Source organism: Trematomus bernacchii, unplaced genomic scaffold (assembly GCF_902827165.1).
Source record: "Trematomus bernacchii unplaced genomic scaffold, fTreBer1.1, whole genome shotgun sequence".
In the NCBI taxonomy this organism is placed as follows: domain Eukaryota; kingdom Metazoa; phylum Chordata; class Actinopteri; order Perciformes; family Nototheniidae; genus Trematomus; species Trematomus bernacchii.
This window is the reverse complement of record NW_022987735.1, coordinates 1,408,159-1,429,245: the sequence shown is the minus strand read 5'-3', so window position 1 is coordinate 1,429,245 and position 21,087 is coordinate 1,408,159. Positions and strand designations below refer to the sequence as shown.

Below are 21,087 nucleotides of genomic sequence, written 5' to 3'. Positions count from 1 at the left end.
TTGCTTATTTAACCTTGATAGAGAGACAAGAGTGAGTGAGTGAGAAGAGACTAAAAATAGACTTGTTACTGTTGGTGAGCAATTTGACACGTTTGACAAGAGGAGGAGGTGCAGGGAGTGTGAGAGATAAGAAATCATAGGTTGCTCCTCATATAGACTTATGATCAGAGATATACACTTTGCTTAACATATTGCACAATCTACCACCAAGCATTTATACCTTATTTATACCCACTGAGCTGCTACCATCCCTATTGTGTTTATGATTACCTCTGCTTGATTTTCCTGTGATAACACAATGTGGTCATATATCTGGAGACATAGCAAGCTGTTCGAAGTGGGAATAGAGATTAAGTCTTGCATGTTCCTGCAGGACCTTATCTCATTTTAGATCCAGCAGCTCTTTGCAGTTTGGTGTTTGGTGATCTAAACCTCCACCAGCTTGAGGATCAGTATGCTTCTACTAGCAGCAGCCTTGAGTGCCTCCGGCAGAAATAGGCCATCACTGCCACTGGTGATACTAGAAATAAGTAGCTACATCTGAATCAACCAGGAGCAAGAAAACATAAACAGAAATGTCTTCTCTTTTGTGTCTGTCTTGCCTTTTATATTCATTCATGTTGTTTATAGCGATGCTAGCGGCATGGCTCCAGAGATGGCACTGTCAGGTTGTCAGCCGGTCTATCTCTTTGGTTCAGATTGAAATATCTCTGCAAGGGATGGATTGCCATGGATTTCTACAACGATTCATAGTAGATGAATCCTTGTGACTTTGGTGGTCCCTTGACTTTTCATCTAGTGCCACCAGCAGGTGAAACTTTTTGCTTCAATCTACCAGATGGGTGCCACACTCATGATTCCCAACTGTGTATCCTAATAAAGTTAGCAAAAGTCCGCTGACTCTTCATCTGAAGCCCCCATGACATTGATATTCATGGTTTTATGGAAATGTCTGATAAAGTATTGGATAAATTACCATTAAATCCTTCAAGATGAATTCTAACAACTTTTGAAATCCCTTACATTTTCATTTGGCACCATCTTCATTTTGTAACACTTTTGCCAGCATTTAGGCCCCATCCCAAACCACGCCCTACACCTACACACTACCCCTCCGTGACGGAGTGAACTCCGTGGAGTGACACTCTCAGCTCAATGAGGCTCCCTCCTGTCAGATGGAGGGAGTAAATATAGCGGCATGCTTTGGGACAAACTCCCCTCTCTCCGGCAGAAACAGGAAATGCCGTAACTGTATGTAACGGTTTCAAATCAAGAAATACAAATTAATAACTAAAATAAAACTTTAAACCTGATGTTTATAAGCTTCTTAATTTTTGCAACAGTCTGTAAATATACACAACTTTATAATAAAATGCACACATTTACCTTTTCTAGACAGGTATGATCCTAAGTTAAAAAAATATGAGGTTATCATGAGGTTGTTAACATCGCAATTTATCAGTGGATGTTTGCAGGAACTACTTGTGTTAACAGCTTGTTTCCTGACTGACACACACAGCGTTGAGACCGGTCAGGTAGAGACCGGTCTCCAGTCAGCACCGATGCAGACTCGCTGTTTGAGGGCTTGATAGCCCACTCCCCCTCCACACCGCTCCACACTCGTTGGTTTTGGAACAGCACAACGGAGGGGTAGTGTGTAAGGGTAGGGTGTAGGGGGCGGTTTGGGATTGGGCCTAAGTCATTAACCGACCGACTAACGACACTCCCATCAGCCTCAGCTGTACTAGAGCTAATGGTCAAAATATGTTAGAATTCTAATACACCTTGTAATGTAAACCTAAAACCTGCTAAACATCAGTAAGTCATTTGGAGCATGTTAGCATTTAGGTGAAATCACTAGTGCTTTAGAGCCGCCACAAAGACCATGTATATTATTCGGCTTGGTTCTGAGAGACACAGAGGGATCATCTTTAAACTATACGAGTAACACCATATACATATCATTAGCTACATTGCTCCCATAAAAATCAATCTCACGGTGCAATCTGCAGACATGTTCAGCAAGACTGTTGAGTCCACACATAGTGCCAATGCCAACTGAAATGTCAAGGCTAGGTTTGGCATGACAGCGAGTGTGAATATGATCTCTTCTCAGAAAACCGTCTAATTTATTCCCTCGATACCTCTTGAACTCCTAATGACTTTTCCTCAGCACCAGTTCACGGCCCTTCTTGGCTGGCTGTGTCTTTCTGTACTCTAATAAACCTTAAGTGAGCAAAAATGTCTTTCATAAAATGTGTCGGTTCAACAGCTTTATCATCTTGGCTATAGCAAATGTCAAATGGGAGAGTTTCATTGGCACTCTATCAAAGTCTCTCGTAAAATGGCCAATAAAACTTTACATGGTCCATGAAATCACCTATTTATTACAAACGTAGTTACACTAGTCAAATGTGTGTTGATTTCTTAAGCCCCTTGTGAATTACTGAGCAAGGAAGTGTGTAGAAATAATGTAATTTCTTAGCTCTCCCACTTATTTAAGAATTGCAAGTGACTTTCATCATCTTTGATTGGATCCGTGGTGTTAGAAATCTTTTTAAAAACATGGGCAAAAGACAGCTAAAGGGGAATGACCCCCTAAAAATGAATAAAAAGATAATTTTTGGTTGCTACGCAATCCTCGCCCTTCGTTCTTTCAAATAGTGCCAAAAGGAAATGTTAATTAGATGTGCAACAGTTAAAACAGCTGTTAACCTCAGCAATCTCAGCGACCAGGCCTCAGGACATGAAAAATAAAAACCTACACTGGTGCATCCAGGACAATAGATCATAAGAGGCATCAATAAATAATTACATTTAAATGTCTCTTAATGAGTGGAGTTTGCTGACTGGGCCGATGTTTATGGCCTCTGATGAAACAGCACGCACAAGGCATCCATAATACAGAATGTCATAAAAGACTGGCCTGTTAATGGCTCTCAGTGCTCTTGACTGCCATGATAACAGCATCCTCAATTACAAACTGACAACATGCTACAACTAGATATGCAAACACACTGATTTTTCCTTTGAAATGTTTGCTGTCTCAGCACGGAAGCTTTCCATTTATTAGTTATCTTAATTATGCATTTTATGGTGAGGGATTTGGGGAAATAAGATAATGAAAGTGGAAAAGTTAAAAGGGTTAGTTCACCCAAAACTACAACAAAATATATTCCCTCATTTGCCTCTTTGGTATCTAGTCATAAAGAGTTTTGATTTAATTGTAAATCTTTCGAGATGTTCGTCTAGAAGTTGTATGATACCACCCCGAACAAATGTGTTTGAGGCACTCCGAGCATTAAAAAAAGGAAATTTGAAAAGCTTGGTTTTCAGAAATATTGTTATTCAATGGAAAGTATTTCCAATGAAAATGACATAGTAAGATATGTTCATAATGCAGATAACCATAAAACATGAAACTTACTATTAAAAAGAGTCCCTTTTATGCTTTTCTACAAAGTGAACTCACTATGTAACACTCAAGCTTCTATTGACCAGCGCTCCAACACATTGTACATGATGACTAAGGGGCGGGACATCACTAGGCAGTTGACCAATCACAACAGAGCCGGCCAACCAACCAATCAGAGCAGACTGGGCTCTGGTTTCAGGCAGAGGGTGAAAAGAGGTGCTGCAGCACAGGCAGTATGAGAAGAATAAAGACCTTTTTGAACATTAAAACATGTCACAGTAGAGGCGCAAAATACAAATATCAAACTGTAAAAGAGCATAAAGAATAAATAAAGAATAACTAACTATATATGAACTCGCTGCTGAATTATGCAGTCAAGCAGGCGGGTGTTTGTGTGTGTTTGCAAAAAGATAAAGATGTGCCTTTTTCCTGAACCTCGACACCAATGACAGAAGAGAAGCCAAACGTATGACTGAGGAAACAAAGAACGTTTAATCCAAGCGTGTTCGACATGACGTCTGAGGGCGAGACGCTTCTTCAGGTACTCTGGCCTCTTATCTACGTGGCAGCCTTCTTAATTATTCATCAAGGAGTGTGTGTGTGTCTGTGTGCATGTTTATGTCTGGGGCACTGGGACCTGTAAAGGCTTCGTGAAATGATGGGCGCGTTAAGACACATGAAACATATGCAGCGGTGCCACAGCACAGCATGTGACCGTACACACAGACACTTTCAGATGCATAGACACACACACACACACACCAGGGTAAACACGTACACACATGTCACTGATAGACAACCGTGTGTCACAAAGCACAGGGGAGTGTATCAGTGTGATGGTGTCATGCAGGGTGAGGAAATAGGAAGACAATAGGATGACTGCTGTTGGAGCACTGTGGCTCATTTTTACAATTATTTTGGCACACACACACAAACACACACTTGCACCACAACCTGTAGAGCAATGTGCCGTCTTTCTGCTGTCTGCTCGGTGGCATCAGCCAGGCTCTCTGGTGATTGCAGTCGACATGCCAAGAAAACCCCAGTCACTTCCAAACACATATACCGACATCTACACAAACACACAGATATACTCAAACACACACACACTCCTTTCTTCCAACATCATTGATATCTATCACTATACATAATTAATGTGGTGCGCTGGGACTGTGCGGTTTCCAAAGCACTACCACGCTGGAGATTAGAGGGGAGTGCAGAGGCGTGTTTTTGTGAGGGTTTACAGAGGCTAAAACTAAAAAAGAGTTTAAAGGAAAGGAAAAAGAGAAAATGTAAATGACTTTGAACTAGTCAGTGAAGCAACTCTTGCACATGTTAAAAAAATAATCAGGAAGAAAGGAACATCCGCAGACACTTCAACTGTCTGCTGTAGACTGCAGGGACTGTGACTACCTCCACAACTATGAATTATTGTTTTGATCAAACACTGGTTATTGGGACAAATAATCAGTAATTGGATTTTTTAGAGACCGAGGTAAAGATGAGAAATACACTCAGTTCCCAGTTTATAAATAAGAGTAATGTATTCCAATATAGCAGTCCTATAATAACTCCTACCTTCATGACGGTTGTAATGTTTAGATTTAGCTGATTTGTTGATTAAAGAGGTGTTTATTCAACTTTATGATCACTTTGAAGGCGGCAGTTTGTCGAATTGTGCTGCATTATACTGACAAGGTCCCATCCCATTTATATCAATGAGGAAGGATAATCAGCAAAAACATCTCATTGTTTAAAGGCAATATATTCCAACAGCACACAAACAAAGTTAAATCAACACCTCTCTGATCAACAAGTCAGCTAAATCTGAATGATAGTACCTTCATGGAGGCTGGGAGTATTGCTGCCGGATTGGTGTATTAGACTGAATTAAGCTAGGTGTGCCTAATAAGCTGGAAACTGAGTCTATTAAAGCCACTAGATGCACATTTCCTTTATTTATTACTCCTGTACCTAACACGATAGAGTGGCAAACACCAGGAATGTTCAAAATGATGAAACATTTTAGTTTTGTAAGAGTCAACAAATGTTTCATTACAATAATCAGTATCAAGGAAAAGACAAAAGTATAACAATAACTATAAATATTGTTTAGTACTTATTGTGACTTAAAGGTGGGGTAGGTAAGTTTGAGAAACCGGCTCGAGATACACTTTTTGTTATATTCCATGGAATGCTCTTAACATCCCGATAGCAATGAATATCTTAAGTGCTTTGACAAAAGATCCATAAAAAATGTCATCTGTGGAAGCCGTAATACTGTAAAAAGCACGACCAATCATTTTAGCCGGCCCGGCTAAAATAACTGGATGGCCTACCTGCCTGTCAGCCTTCCATCTGTGCACAAACTTATCTCGTGCCCTCATTGGTCATGTGCGCGTTCGTGTGTGTTGGAGGAGGGGCTCTGTAAGGAAGTGGCAGATTTTCTCCGGTTGTGTATTTTCAAATTCTAGCGCACTCGAGCCGGTTTCTCAAACTTACCTACCCTACCTTTAAAGACGACATATTATGCTCATTTTCATAATTTGGGAATTTGGGTATTTTAGCCTTTGCAGACCATTAACATGCACAAAAACCTATATAACACAGGAAAGGGAAAACCCCAAAAAGCATAATGGGGCTTCTTTGAGTGGATGCTGGAGCACACTTTAACTTGTGTGACAGCAGCGACTAACAATAGCATTACAATCACTTTCAAATTGGTTTGATAAACAATAGAAACACTGGCCAATCAAAATCCATTTGAGCAAGTCCTTGCTGGATGTGAATGTTGTACTGGGACAGTACTTTGGCCATCAAAACACAAGATAAGAACACAGAGTGAGAAAGTGTCAGCTAATGGAGCAACAGTGAATATTATCTCTGCACCCTTCTGTCGGTCCATGGACGAAGCCTAAAGAGTTTCAACATTTTTATTATTTTTATTATTTTTATTAGTTCTGGGAGTAATGGTTTCAGCCCATTCGTGACTTAATGCTCGTTCGTGATAATTAAAAGGCCACAGTGTTGCCTGCCTGAATACTTTCACCATCACTGTCTTCCTTTGTGGCCCTCTGCAGTCTTTTATTACAGCCAATCACACTGTGGGTGATTAGCTTTTAGTTGTCCAGTTGAAGCTCCGGTCCTGGGGCTTGGAGCTTCAACTGGAGCCGGGACACTCTTACTGACAGCAAGAAAGGAGATTAAAGGAGATAATAACTTGGCTCTCTTCTGAGACCTACATTTGAAGACGAGCTCTTATCACGTCATCATACTTAAACATCAAACGCAAATCACAAGACAAAGCTAACTCTGCCATGGCTCGTTGGGTTGAAAGATGCATCGCAATTTCCTCCACAGACGCAGATTATGTTTAACGTTTCCTCATCTGCTGATGGTCTTTCCGTGTGCGGCAGGTCCATTCTGAGCGTATAAATGATTACAACATCCAGAGAGATGTGTGTATACATCGCCGTGGTTTGTACAGTTTGCATTGTGACAGAAACATGTGCTGGGAGGATCATCTACAAGTTAGTCGAGTTAAAGACAAGAAAAGCGGTTACTTACACCTCATTCACTCTACCAGGATGCTCTACTCCAAGGCAGTGAGGCAAACCCCTCCCCCACCTTCTACAGTTGTATGGAAATGTATGAAAAATAGCCCTGGATTGGCCCAGACAGCAGCCATCCATCAGCAAAGTGACAGAGTCGCACCACTCTATTGTCCCCCACTCCGAGCGTGTGAATGAAGACGGTCAGATTTGGGATCAGATAACTCCAACCTCCCCAGGCTTTGACCCTAGGCACATCTATCAGTAGGCGTTACAGTATCTGATCATTAGACATCCTCCCCCCCCTATGAGACATAATCTGAAAGTATATCAAAAAGCTGACCCAGTGGGCCCTTAGGAGAGCATTGCATCCCAGAGACAAGTACTCCTCACAGAGTAAACAGACTCATAAAATCCCCATAGAAGAGCCAATTATGCCAGGAACCTGACATCTCCCCGTCGTAAAATCTACAGGAGGCCGTAACTATCGGACAGCACGTGAAATACAGCCAGTTGTTATTGCCGCCCATTTGTGGCGATTAAAAGCCACCCCGGAGACCTGTGGTACCGGGTGTGGAGGGCATTCTGAATGCCTTGCCTCACCGTATGGCACAGCTCCGGGAGGCCTCCGAGGGGAGCTCCCTATGCCAAGCAATCCTCTCTGTGAATGCCTGATTTATCACCAGCCATCCACAGCTAATGTACCAGGCTCTCTGGCTCTCCTGGTTGGCCCACGTTGATAGAAGCCTGCTTTATTATTATCTGCACTGGCATCGAAGACTGAGCAGCCTGTATTATTCATAAGATCACCCACATTTCCTCATCCAAACACCAGATACATTATGCAGAGTGCAAATGCAAGTCTGATTTATGGCGTTTTGTTGAGTACAAACATACACATTGATAAGATGGAAAGATCTTTAAAATAATGTAGATTCCTAATGTGGTGGGAAAAAGATAGAGGGCAAAACTGGAATAAAAATTCCATGAGTACGCGTTCAAAATGATGAATCACGCCGTTTCAGTCTTGCAAGGCATGACAAGTTCTCCGTCCACAGGCAGCTGACTCAAGACAAAGAGAATAGCAAATTATAGGATCGCTCAATATCATGCTCTGAATGAGGGTGAGAAATAAAGTCTTATTCTCCCCGCTGACATCCTCATCTGCTACCGGCCTGGTGAATTTGATGTTACACAAAACAACACTGAATTATGGACAAAAAAGCGTTGTCTTCCCATTCTTTCAGCTCTAGCCAATTACACAGCCCTTAAAACAATGAGAATTAAAGCTGCCTTCAGCCACAGAGGGCCAACTACTCACTTTGATTAGCCACAGACTGCTAGCTGACATCGATTTCAAACCCTTTTCAATTGGCAAGAGGACATTTTGTCATTTGTATAGGGGAAGACTTTCTAGGAGAAGCCAAAGCATTACACAGGAAAACAATCATGCATGAATTAAAATGCATACAATAATAATTTTTCTGTTTTCTCTTTCCTTTGTGTAAAGCTCTATCTTGCACACACAAACTCATTATATTTGTCTTTCTTCATTACCCTATTTCCCTCTTTCTCTCCCACATATCCAGCCAACACACACATGTATACACACAGCTAAACACCTCAAATCACTCTCATCAGTAATCTGCTGGTGTGTGAGGCTCTGATGGTCCAAGGCTATTGATTTCACAGTGCAGCAGCACTCAGCGGTCATTTGCAGTGATGAGAGAAGACAATCACAGCCAAATCGTCCCTGGCATTTATTAGGAAGCTTAGCGGAGGAAACAAACTAGTGAGAGTCTATTGAAACTTAATTAACAACTGGTGCTGGCTAATAGGGTAAACAACGGGCACGTCTGTCTTGGTTCTCCCAGCGGGTCAATCTTCCCGGGGAAAGCTGTTAAACAAGAAGAAATAAAACTCCAGAGTGTTTTCTATCAATCTGTTCAGATTAAGAGCAGAGTTTTTCACAAGACCGCATATAATCTCACTTATTGTGAAATATAAAGCTTGGTGTTTTGTTTTGTGAGTGCTACATGATCCACAAATGCACAGAACAGAAGCAGAGTGCATAGCTTAGATGAGCTACACAGGGAGAGAAGATGAGAGATGAGTGAGTGCCGAGCAGCACATCAGCACAGAAACCTTTCAAGCATCAGAGAGGTGCTGCTTGAAAGGGTTTCCTATACAGCGGAAACCAATAGCAAAGACACACCCTTCAGTACTTAGAAAGGTACATTTCACAAACAGTTCCAGGTTTATTTAAGGATATGTGACGTGTTTTATTGACAAGTTGTATCTATTCTCACAAAATAGATTTTACAAAGATGATTACTCGCACCGCTTTTTAAGTCTTTATGCAACAATATATGCAATACTGTTTCCTAAATAAAGATGACCAAAGTCAAACATACCCTTTTGTGTTTTGTATGGGTCAGGAATACAAAAAAAGAAAATGAAAAGTTATTAAAAAAATTGAAATGTATAAGCTTGACTAAATAGTATTTGACAAAACTGTCTGATCTAAGGTTATACTGGGGCTTGACAGAGCATCTGCCCTGCAACCAGCATATTTAAAAATATCTGACTTGTTTTTTGCTGGATTTCACTGATTTTTAACATCACAAACATGTTTAATATCAAACATGTTGTGCATACTGTATGGGGACCACATCTACAGTAAAAGGGCCAAAACACATCTATGAGAATCAAATACACACAGCTGTCAGATGTGCAGGAAAACATCTAAACACGTTCTTATGAAGCAATGTATTCCCATCGATCCTAATTAGTTTAACAAGTACAAATCAAAAGCCCTGCCAACATCTGGAGCAGGCTCAAGACAAAACACTGGACTGCACACATGTGTACTTTCTGCCATCTGCTGGTGAGATAGAGCCATCACACTTACTGAAAGCATTTGTCTGTAGGATCACATTATAATAGGTTAGAATTTAAGTAGTAGATCTCAAGTGCACAGGAGAATTATCCACCAGCACACTTGCTTTACTTGGCTTCTACCTAATCTGCCAAACAAACGTCACTTAATGGGGAACACATGACGTGCAGAAGCAATGTGGTCCCAATCTGGAGGCGGAGATATCATCAGATGTAGTGAGAGATTGGCTGCGTTCTCTGTTGGCACAACCAGATGGAGGTCTGGTACCAACACCAGCGCTGCGACCTGAACATGCTGACTCAACACCACCAGCTGCACTGTGGTCCAACAGATCTGGCTCTCTGTTGGCGGCAGTTACACAAACACACGCACACAAACGCATAAACACACATGCAGATTTCTATCTGCCGTCTGCGCTACGTGGTGGCGATCAATTAGCAGGAAATGAAGCGGTGAAAAACTGACGTGTGTGCACTGCCCTGTGAAAACACATTGCAAAGTCAAACTCATATCCAGGCTGCTGCACACATGTGCTCCTTAACTGATGAAAAAGCATGCAATCTTTGCAGCAATACCCCTTTTAAGGAAAACACTAACATTACTCTCAGGAAGCTCAAGAGCTAAAAGTGCTGCTTTTGAGGAACCAGACTCATCGCAATTGCCTATATATGTTTTTCTTCTTCTTGTGCACGAAGAAACAAGAGATATTCTTGCAGTTTATCCTATTCAAACACTTGTGGCAGCAACACGCCAAGAAATATAGCAAAGCACTAGCCAGTACCAGTAAAAACAGTTTACGAGTAAGGAAATGCGTTTTATAGGATTTCTAAACTTAAGTAACACTCCCAATCTGTTCTTGTCATAAATACTGAACACTCTTAAATAACGCTTAACCAGAAAACACCACAGGATACTCTTAACAGTTATTGGAACTGCGATCAAACGTTGACATGGTGACATGGCAGCAGCAGCGTGGTGCAGGAAGCCAGACAATGAGCTTCTACGAAGCGGTATAAGAAAATTACATCATCAATATAACAACAATATACTTGAGACTTGAAATTGAGTCAAACTTCTACTCCTTTACTTAAATGTTGTAAGACTTGAAGACCTGATTTGAGACTTAAAAACTAAAATATTCAAGCCTCAAGGTTCAACCTGTTAGTCTCCTAAAGTACCGCTGACAAATTATGAAATTCCACAAAAACTATGATTTTATTAGCAAAACACATTTAAATCAAGGTCCACCTGCCCTGGAGCTTTTAGAAACATCCCACAGTCCTCATCAGCAGCTTCAGTTTTATCAGTGATGATCATTGAATTGTGGGGGCTCAAAGATTTCCATGACGACCAATCATTAGGACTTATCCATGCAAAAGACTTGGTCACAGTTACATGAAAAGAAAAAAATGTGACACAGCTTTGAAGGAAGAATATTTCTGTGAATCCTTTTAATGGTCGGCATTTAAGGACCTGAAAGATCTGCGTGTGACTGAAAAAGGCTTTTTCCTTTTGGACTTTAGACTCATGAGGAAACTTGCTAATACTAGATTTGAGAATTGACTTACTGTAAGTGCCTGAATAGTGCTTTGAATAAGCCTATATGATCATCTTAGAGACTATAAATACTGTAGATAATGCCGTCAATGGTAATGAAATGACTGTATCATTTCATTGACTCGCATCATTCCTACGATTTAAATTATCTAGGCTGACAAGAGGACATTTATTATGTTTATTTGAAACATTGACTTTTCTTCCAAGATATTTGAACTATTATAATTAAAACTCAGCTCTCTCTGTAAGACAACAGTAATAATTATGAATATTCATACTCTATAATTCCCTGCAAACCCATTAAGCTAATTAAAAAACACATCCATCCGAGCTTCTACTCTCAATTCCAGAAATAACACGAAGCCGCTGATTGGAAAGGAATTAAACAGCTCTATCTGGCTGCTAAAATAATACACTGAGACTTCTGCTAACTAGTTCGTAAGCGGTCACGCTACAACAGGCAAACACCGCTCTGTGGTTATCACAGGAATACTCCACTCATTCATTGTGATGGGGAAGACTTGAGATTTAATGTTGCCGTTGTTCAAAAATGTTATTGAAATAAAAGGGACACGATTATTGTTCACAAGTTAGTGTTTCTGGCAGAGGAAGCCTGTTTTTATGAGGTAAAAATTAAAAGATGGCGGTGTTAAAACGTGCAATAACCATCTCAGTATTTACCTTTGATGAAAATGAATTGAAATATTGAAATTTATCTTAATTTCCCTTTATTTTAATTAAATGCTGTACTAACATTCATAGTGCCCAGAGGTGATTCCTGGACTTATTGCCACCATGAGGTTCAAATTTGTAATTGGGAGTCTTGAATGGATGCCATCAAATTTGGTAAACAAAATAATATATTGCCCTCAGGGTTTGTTTTTAATGCAACAATATAGGGCTGTGCAATTAATCGTATTTTAATCGCAATTACGATTTTGGCCTGCCACAATTACGAAAACAACATAATCGAAAAAAACGATTATTTTGCTTTGCTAGGTTGTGACAGTGCACTGCAACATATTTGATCAAATGTATTTGTATTTATCATATTTATATATGTTTAGTAGCTTGTTGAAGTGCGCTCCAAAATATTTGTTTATCTTGTTTATTGGTATTTATTATTTTGATATTATTTATGTATCATTTATTTTTGTATTGTTTTTTCAGTTGAATTATACGTTCAGGGTAATCAACAGTTAAAAAGATACTGTTCAAATTATTATTTTTATTTGTTTTAAAGTTCAATAAATGGACGTTTTCAAAGTCAATGAATAATCGTATTTAATAATCGTGATATCAATTATTGACCAAAATAATCGTGATTATGATTTTTGCCATAATCGCACAGCCCTACAACAATAGCATAGTGATCCTTTCACTTTTCATCCCGTACAAGTTTTTAAAAAAAATGGTAAACATACTACTGTAGTTCAACATCCCCTTGTTAGCATCCTCTCAATATGACCATGATAATTACAAAACTGTAAGCCAGGCAATACTTAGCCATTTCTTTTTTAAATACATCTTTGGAAAACTGTCATTCTAGCTTTATCTCAGTTATCGTTGTTACATTTCCAGAGAAAGAGTGAAATGGCTGAAGATGGATTACAGCAATGATATGTAGCAATTGGGGGTAAAACACAAACTAAATCAATGTCTGCCACAACTCTTTGCCTGTAAACTATACCACAACTAAAAATAGATAATGTTTTTTCTTTTTACAATGAACACAGTATCACAAACCACAACATCGTGATCCAGTATTTCAATGTTTTCTTACACCCTTAGATAGTGCCATATGCTTTGGCTTATGAAAGCATGTAATGTAATACCTTGCTGTAAACAGTTTTTTATATAAAAGCTGGACCAAGGAAAAGCTGTTTAGAGTCTGGAAACGTTACAAAGAAAAGAAAAAATAATTCTTCAACCTTTTTCATAGCTGTGTGGACCAAAACAAAGTCCTCCTTTGTACTGGGATGAAGGCAGAAATCAAAGATGGATATCCTTAAATCTAGATGGAGGAAACCAAACGATCTGCATGGCTAAATACCAATATGGAGTCACTGATAAACCATAGCCATTTCTGCCAAAATCCACCTGTGCACGTTTGCCAGCATTGTGTATGCTACGGTGTGCATCTATCTAGATCTAACACAAAATGTCTGTCTGTTTCCTTCCACTCAACAATGCCCGACACAGGCGAGTGTTGGCCTTCAAGATGAAATGAGAGCGAGGATTCAAAGGGGTAGGCTTGTTTTGATCCCTCGTCTTGGCAGGCGCACAGTGCGGTGCCAGTGTTTGCTAATACCCTGGACGCACCTGGCATATTACACAAGCTTATCCCTCTCCTCAACACCTCCCTAATGTTCTGCACCAGTCTCCCAATGTACAGTTGTGTCTCAGACTGTATGGCAGCCTCTGCCCAGATGTAATTAAGTCCTAATCCTCCTGTCGACAAAAGCAGAGGCAGCCTTAATTCAGTTTGCAGATGAATGTGCAGCAAATAGTGTGCAGCCTGGTGCTTTGATGATACTGCACTTTCAGGGAAAGGCCAAAGGTAATGTCACGGTCTTCTCTGACAAAGGCCGTGATGTGTAGTCCAACATGATCCACAGAGGCATTTTAAACTCTGCAGATTATCTGTAATGGATTCAACAGTGTGAGGCCCCAGTTTCTTTATGGGTTCAGGCTTAACTGACAATAAATGAGCGGACAGCTCAGAGCTGGCTGCTTCTCCAAGCTGTTTTATGTACTGGGGACCACAACTGATGAAAGTCTTTAACTCAAAACAAAGCTTTGTTATTTTTCATTTATTTAATCGTTTATTTGAACAGAGACAATTCACATTAATGAACACTTTAAACAAATAATGCTTCAAATGTAAATATGCCAGATTTTAGCTTTGAGCTAATTTCCATCCGTAGTCCCTCACATACAACATATAAGAACATGACATTTATAAAGATAGTACAAATAAATACATGATATGCAGAAAGAGCAAGAGCAGCACACACAAGTATTTATGACATCGTAATACAATATAGCAGCAACGATATATAAAGTGCAAGAGAAGATACAAGAGCTACATAAAGTGCATTTAGCGGTGATTGCATGTCTGTTTGTTCCTTAACCATTTTTTGAGTTGACCTTTAAAACTATTGAGAGTGGGAGAAGTTGTGAATAATGTTGTTTTTGTACAAAATAACAAGGGTTCATTTTTATTCAAATCAAACAAAAATAATGTATATAGCCCAGTATCACAATTCGACATTTGTTTCAGGGGGCTTTAACAGTGTGTACAGCCAACAGCACCCTTTGTCCTTAGCCCCTTACAGAGGACAATGGTAAACTCCCCAAGGAAACCCCACAATAATGGGGAAAATACAGCTTCTTTGTGTAGGATTTGGACATTTCAGACTTTGGTGACAAGTGGCTGAAGACCAATCCATCGAAAATGTAACCCAACACAGTAAGAGCACACATTGACAGCAGACCTCCACAAAGGTCAAATAGCCCCATCTCCCAACGTTAATGAAAGCATTTTCGGTTCAAATATGGAATTATGGTGCGGCAAATTAGACTATGGCGGGCTGCCACAGTTAGGGCACTGATGGGAATCCCTGGTATATCTTACAGTAAATTGTTGATGTGTACTAATGCCCATGTCCAACACTCCATTGTAACCGGATAAATGCATTTGTTATATCAAAGTCTGTTTGGTTACCTGTATGTTTCTTTGTGTTGAATATTCCTTTTTTTTTATTCAATACAACTATAAACTCTGACAAAATAACACCTGGTGAGAGAGCGCTGTATCCAAGCTGTGTGGAGAACCCTGATGATTGAGTGGCCACTGCTGTGTGTGTGTGTGTGTGTGTGTGTGTGTGTGTGTGTGTGTGTGTGTGTGTGTGTGTGTGTGTGTGTGTGTGTGTGTGTACAAATGCAGCTGTATACTTGCTGACTCAACGCTTTCACTGTAATTTCCCTGTAGCAGCTGTAGGCTTAGCCACATGTTTATCACGACTAGAGGAAAACCAGCAGGTCCGTGTGAGTTCAAAAGGCATCAGGTCATTGACTAACCAAACCCCCCAAGTGGTGGATAAGATGGGAACAAAGGGGGCGACTGAATTCAGATTGGACCGCAGATGTTTGGTTGGTGAATCAACTTCACAAGACATTTTCTCACCACCCTTGGAGACAGAAGAGAGAGTATGGTCGCACGAGAGCTTGTGCACAGTGGATTTTCATGATATCAGTCTTAAGTTGAGTAGAGGGGTTACAACAGGGGGTATTATATCACTTACTACGTAGGCAAATTATGTTGAAGCGAAAGTTTAGCTGAGCAGAAATGTGCTATAATGTGGTTACTGTTCTCCGCGATGGATGCAATGCAATTACCTACTTTTTCAACTATTTATAATAGGTTTGTGTCTTTGAATGGTGTACATATTTTACAAATGATCTGTACATACCTGTATTAACGTATATCTTGTGCCTGAGTATAAATAAGAAGTTCCATGTACACAGAGGTATCCCTTTAAAAATACCACATATAGAACTGACCTGGAAAGTTCATCCGTTTCTATCCAGCTTTCCAGTTTACAGCCTCGAGGCTTCTTTCCAGATGTTGGTTGAACAATCCTGAACTCAAGGTTTATTTTACAGAGAAGTCAGTCGTTCTACTCCTGATGAATAACACCCGTCACTAAGTGTTTCCTGCTGTACTGTACACCTGAGAGCTCAGCTACAGTATAGGACTGAGCGGCAATACATGAACATCTGCTTAAACCTTGTTAGTGGAAAATAAACTGCAGAGAAACTGTCTGCAGATACTGAGGAAAAGTGTCATTGTTGAATTGCGGTGCACCGTACTGATTTCTAAAATATCATCAAGCTCATTTATATAAATCAGGTAAGAAATACCTCAACAAAAACGAATTATTAAAGCTTCAAAGAGTAATATTTTCTGCTGGCCGCTGTATTAATATAAGCTGGCTGCTTCTAATACACACAGATACACACAAAGGGGCTTCTATGTAAACCGGCTGTATATTTCCATTGCAGATTATTTCATTTATTGCATTGTATGAGGAACATATTAAAAAAATCAAACTGATTTACTCTCCAACCTCCTTAGACCAAACTAACCAACATCCCTCTGACACTCAATAGAGTTATTTGAGCACGAAGGGGCACATTTACCCAGAATGCTCCTCATTAGGAGCGTGGTGGTCTTTAGTGGAAACAGTTTTATTTTCACACTTCCTGCCTAACACGACAGACCTGTTGCTTGAGTAAATACATGCACAACAAACACAAATAGACCGTCAAAACCCACTAAAGGGGCACGATTTACTCTCAGGCCGCTGCTGTTGGTCTGTCCAAATCCACAACCCTGGAATCTGGAATATCCTAATCTGAATATCTGCCTTATTAGCAAACACACACACACTTGCCAGGAGCTTTGGAACAACATCTCCTTTGCCAAAGCAACACCTGCAAAACCTAAACACATTCCTCTAAAATATGCATAGAGATAAGCAGGAGTAAGACATTAAACAAGAACCGTAAATGCTGCTAAAGAGGCATTGAATAATTAAGTGCTTATTTTAAGCAGATGTATCTTCAATCTAAATTAATGCAAAATTGGTGTGTTTTAAATTGGAGAGGAAATGTGGAGCAGGGCGGTCCTTCTCTCACAAGCAAAGGATAAACAACGGCAGTGTAAATTCTAGGCAAGTCCAAAACAGAGCAGGACAGGTAGAGAAAACCCCTCCAGCGGGCTTTACATGCCGGTGTAGAAAAAGACTGTTCAACGACTCAATTTACAAATCCACCAGTCCCATTTTCTTGATCTGTCAGCTGTGAGGGAAACAGACAGCGAGCAGTAAAGCAATGTTTATTCTGAATACAGGCGTTCTTTTCCATTTTCAGCAAAGAGCTTCGGGGAATTGGAGCACACGGAGACTATAAAGTCGTCTAGACAAGCAGTAAAAAGATGTTCACAACTGTGCGCCCAACTGATTTGACCATTAGACATCTGCCTTGGTTTGCAGCAACATATACAAAAGTATTCTTCCATATCTCTCAAGACGTTACATTTGATGTTATCCCCCCAACCACCCAACTTCAATGAGAAAAAGATATTCACTTGTTTTTTATCATTATTTTGGAGCTCAGTCTGGGCAAAGATGAAATCAAATCAACTGACATAAAGCAGAGGTCATAAATCCATCTTTTCTCTTGTCGCAAAGCAATCTTCTCGTGTCATCTTTTGTTATGGAAGCAAACAAACTGGCCTGCTCTCGTCCCCGCCTGTCACGCAAGATAGGATTTTGATGAGACTGATACTCGAGTTGTCTAGTACCGGCTCCTTCCCTACCTTAACCCTTCCACTTTCTTTCTTTTAATCTGAACAAGAATAAGAAGCTGGAGCAACCATACTCTTAAACTCAGCCAGGTGAAAAGGCCTCAGTGTTTCTGTAAACAGCCCTCACATGCTGAAGTGTCGCAGGCACAATTCGGGTCAACCAAATGGATTTTTACTGTGCAGTAGACACTTTCCACAGTTTTTGAAGTATCCAATTCCTTAGTTTCCAAATTGACTTCATCTTGGGGATTTCTTGGAGGAGTGGGACTGTTACACCCCACCTCTGGTTTCATTGTGTATTCTTCTGGTTTTAAACAAACACACAGGCAAATTACACGGACAAATGAAGATGACTGTATGTTTTTGCAGTGGTGAGTAATCCTGTTGCCGTTTCAATGCTGCGTCTTGCTTCCATTATCCCATTTCAACAAAGCAGAACAGGCTGACTCACACACAGCCGGCGACTGCATTCACTGTCAGCCCAGCGAACAGATCAGCTGGATCTGAATCAGCACATCTCTGAAGTACATGGGAAAATGTGCTGTAAATTGCATTACATTGCAGTCTTACTGGCAGTCCACTGTTATCTCAGTCTCTGTTTTCTCTAGGTTTCCTTCTAAAAACTATGATCAACAAGCTGTTTCCTACAGCAGCAGGATCATTGACAATGAAGAACCACTGGCATCTGTTGAGGTGCTTATGTGCTGGAGCTACTTCACAAAAATAAATAAATATCAAATAGAAGAAACATGAAAAAATTAAGCAAGGTGTAACTCAATTCATTTAGCTGACAAGCCACTTCACGTTTGGTTCGCTAAACCTGATCGCTGTGCATCAATTGTCAAATCAATGTTTAGCAACTGTAACCTGGCACGGCATCTTTTTGAATTATGTTAGAAAAAAACCTATTCAGAACTGGCACAGTTGTTTGTAATATAGTATTCCCAACGGTGTTGAAGCAGGTCCTGGAAGCTCGAGTAATACATCAGCAGCTCTGTCCTGCTTTTTATTCAGAGAACCCAGACAAAGTCAGAGTTACATTTTCCAATCCACATCCCAAAAAGCCATTTCAAAACGCATGCTATTAAAGAAATGGGACCAATTAGTGAGAATACAGAGTTATATATATATAAAAAAAACAGTCTATTTTCTAAGGCTTATTAGCCACCCTTCAAAATAAGAACAAAGCCGCACCTCTATTTCCAAATCTTCTCTATATGCGAGGGTGCTGACCTGAATTGAGTGTCATTCTTTTCTCATAATTTGAAGTACATTCACTGCAAATAAATAAATAGGGTTTTATGTGAATCTTCTATCCTCTTTCCTTTTCTTTTATTCATATCAAAGTTTTAAATCCTAAATGAATCACATGATGACTTTTTTTAAGCAATAGGTGTGATTTAGCAAGGAAAATGAATCGGCTCATAATGAGAGGCCTGCATAGTCGATTTCTGTCTGAAATCAGTGGACCATTGTTTAAAAAAATAAGCTAGATTTTCCTTGTAACGCTGCATAAAGTATGGGCCTTGTTTCAACGGAAATATTGACGGTAAGTGTCCAATTAGGCTTTCCAACCACACAAAGGGACGATCCATAACTGCTACTGGGATGTTCACTAGGTACCAAACTGTATTGTCTATGCAAGCAGAAAGCCCATCACTTTTTCAACAACATGGATTTCCACAAAACAGTAAAAGTTTGTTTTATGAACTGCAACCCAGCTCTCTCAAGTATTGGAAAATCCATTTGGAAAGCAAAGGGAGAAAACACACAATGAGAAAACTATTAAAGAAGCATTAAGAGTGGTGAGTTTTAGAAAAAAGGAGCTGAAAACGCTTGCTGTGTTACTGGCCAGCACTGGCAGAGGATGCTGAACAGTTTTCCACATTAATCAAAAGACAGTCTGTCACACTCACAGTATGCTGTAGGCAATTAGAGAGATACTTTATATCACCATCACCTTGATTAAACCGGTCCACCCTCAGCAGCCGCCCAAACACAACAGAGGCTCTGGCTGGAGGGTTAATAACACAAACTTTTTCTGAGCTTACTGAAATAAGAGCTATTATTAGATTTGGCAGCCACGGAGAGAGGTTTAATGAATTATTCCCAGCTATAATAAAGATTGAGAAGAAGTGAGAAACTGTTTCCATGCAGTTTAGCCCATCAATTACAGACACTAGAAACACATTAGGCAAAAGCACAGAAGCAAACAAGCGCTGATTAACATTTAACACAAGCTGTTAACACCAAACGGGAGGGGATGTGTTATTTACTAGCAATGCTACAGCAAGTATCCCATTAGATCTGAAGGCTTTTCTAAAAGAACCTCTAGAAAATGTTCTCACTCAAAGTCTCCTGTTATATTCGTTTTTTGTAACAGCAATAATATTCGTGGGTCAATTTGACCCACTGCATGTTTATTTATCCAAAAATTGTCAGAAGCCCCAAAATCCATATTTTCTTTTGTACATAGTTTGTACCTTTTATTACTATCAATGAAATCAATATTTAGTGCAATTGTGTTATTCACCTCTCACAGATCATGGTTCCATTAGAATAAGTCACTCGTTTTTCACAAAAACATATACATTCAAACACGTTTTTCTATTTTCTTTTTTACATTGGAAAAACCTTGATATAAAATACATTAGTTTTGCATAACATAACATTTTTTAAATTACTTTTAAAATGTTCCAACTTTTTTTCCAATTGGTTGATGTTGATAAATAGAGACGAGACACCTCTTCTGTTCACTTAGAACGTGTGTGTGTGTGTGTGTGTGTGTGTGTGTGTGTGTGTGTGTGTGTGTGTGTGTGTGTGTGTGTGTGTGTGTGTGTGTGTGTGTGTGTGTGTGTGTGTGTGTGTGTGTGTGTGTGTGTGTGTGTGTGTGTGTGTGTGTATGTGTATTTCTGACCCCTTTTAGCCTCCACTTTCACTGCCGGGTCAGATTGACCCGAATACCATCTCTGTGATATATATTTTACTTGTTTATTCCACTAATTAAGGTAAGGAGAAGAAGTTTCATACAAAAAGAATACTTGAAAGTATTTTTCGTACATTTTCAAACTTTCAAACGGGTCAATTTGACCCTGAATGTAACAGGAGGGTAAACTTTAAGTATTTTTTTATTATCGAATTATGTCTTCTGATTTTTCTCCTGGGCATATTTGGTGCTGGAATAGGCTTTCAAATGTCCATTCTATATTCTTTGCAAGGGCTGGACTTCAGTTCAAAGTGAAATGTGATAAGGTGTTCTGACCTCAAACTTTCAAAACAAGGTAGGACACTA

At 39.8% G+C, this 21,087-nt stretch overlaps 1 protein-coding gene across 1 annotated transcript in view; it reads right to left on the bottom strand.

The window, feature by feature from the left end:
* LOC117494958 (PDZ domain-containing RING finger protein 4-like) overlaps positions 1-21,087 on the bottom strand; it is a 111,404-nt gene that overhangs the window by 88,598 nt on the left and 1,719 nt on the right. The gene's annotated exons all lie outside the window — the stretch shown is intronic.